The sequence below is a fragment of the Echinops telfairi genome, unplaced genomic scaffold (assembly GCF_000313985.2).
Source record: "Echinops telfairi isolate 266 unplaced genomic scaffold, ASM31398v2 ScPeMD7_443;HRSCAF=831, whole genome shotgun sequence".
Lineage (NCBI taxonomy): Eukaryota > Metazoa > Chordata > Mammalia > Afrosoricida > Tenrecidae > Echinops > Echinops telfairi.
The window spans coordinates 57056637-57058395 of NW_022104341.1; the positions used below are offsets into that span (position 1 = coordinate 57056637).

The window sequence follows — 1759 nt, forward strand, 5'->3', positions numbered from 1 at the left end:
GAAAGAGACGAGACAGCTTGCTTCTGTAAAGATGTACAGCCTGGGAAACCCGATGAAGTTGTTCTATGCTGAATGATAAGGCCACCAGGAGGAGGAATCAACAGCAATGGTTGTTTTTTTTTTTTTGTAGGAAGGTAAGTCAAAAAGGATTGATACAAAATCACAGAAACCTTTATTTACAGGAACATCACAATGTGAGGCTAATGTTTCTTGACATACCTTCTATCTAGGTCTATGTACTTTGAAAAGCGGTTTTTCTGTTCCTAACCCTTTCTAGAAGAATTCTGTTCTGTTTCCACCAAGTTGAAATGACAGTTTTGACATCCTCAAGGGACTCAAATCATGTTCCTTTTCAATGTTCTTTGAGTTCGGAGAACAACAAAATGTCTGAAGGGGCAAGAACAGGGCTGTAGGGTGAATCATTAGGTAAGGATTCCTGATGAGAGTCTCATAAGACAGCCCTTGCCACACTTGAAGGATGAGCAGGTGCCTTGTTGGGATGGGAGGAAAATTCCTTGGCACAACATCCCTGGCCTTTTTTCTCACCAATTCAGTTTTTCATTTTCTTAAAACTTTTTTAGCGTTCTCCACTGCTGGCGCCGTGGGCCACTTGAGATGGTGAGGGATCCCACCGTGGCTGGCCGGAAATTCTCTCTAAAAGCCATCGACTGGATAGCCTTTGGGGAGATCATACCCCGAAACCAAAAGGCTGTTGCCAACTTGCTGAAGCCCTGGAGTAAGGGCCTCACCTCCGGGTTGGCCGTTCTCCCCCAGGCGCCTCCCGCTGTGGACTGGGCTTCCTGCAAGGCCAACGTGGCCACAGCCTAGCGGACGACTTTGAGAAGACGTTTAAGGCCCTGGAGAGCCCTGTGCCAGAAGACAAATTTATTGCCCTGGTGGATGCTGAAGAAAAAGATGTCAAGACCTGTGCCCAGTGAGTGTGTGTCTCTTTCCAAGACCAGGATTGAGGAAGACGAGAAGCAGGTGGAGAAGATGAGGAACATCATTCCATTTGACCAGATGACCATGGACGACTTGCACGAAGTCTTCCCTGAAACCAAGTTAGACAAGACCAAGGATCCCTACTGGCCTCATCGGCCAATCGAGAGTTTGTGAAGCGGAGTCTGAGTGGACACGCTGGCCCTCCCCTGAGGCACTCTGAACAGTAAAAATAAGAATGCTAAAAAACAAACAAACAAACAAACAAAAAAAACCTTTTTTTATATTAAGTCGTAATGATTGCCCTGTGTCCTTTGACCACCCCCGCCCCAAAATCTATCAAGATGATCTCTGGAAGTCCCAAGAAAATGGTCTCCATTACCTTCTAAGCTGACCTCTTGGTCTTGAATTGATCTAGTCCAGCAGGTTCCTCAGAAGATACTATTTTGATTGGACCTTTTTTTGAAGGCTGGCACTGTCAGGTTGGAGTTGGACTGCTAACTACAAGGCCAGTGGTTCAAATCCACCAGCCCCTTCATGGCTAAAAGATGTATGGCCCCGGATACCCTATGTCGTGTCACTAGGGGGTTCAAATGGACTCAACGGCAATGGTTGCAAAGTGAAACTAAGGAGCCCTGGTGATGTGATTTTTGACACGGCTTCTAACCACGAGGTCATGAGTTGGAACTCAATAGCTCTATGGGAGGATGATACGGCTTTCTGCTCCTGTGAAGATTTACAGCCTCTGAATCCACAGGGGGCAGTTCTGTTCTGCCTTACAGAATCCCTAAGAGCTACATCAACTTCATGGCAGTGGATT

At 46.6% G+C, this 1759-nt stretch overlaps 1 pseudogene; it reads left to right on the plus strand.

Moving 5' to 3' along the window:
- The first annotated feature begins 615 nt into the window (after nucleotides 1-615).
- LOC101659485 lies at nucleotides 616-1149 on the plus strand (annotated as a pseudogene).
- The last annotated feature ends 610 nt before the right edge of the window (nucleotides 1150-1759 follow it).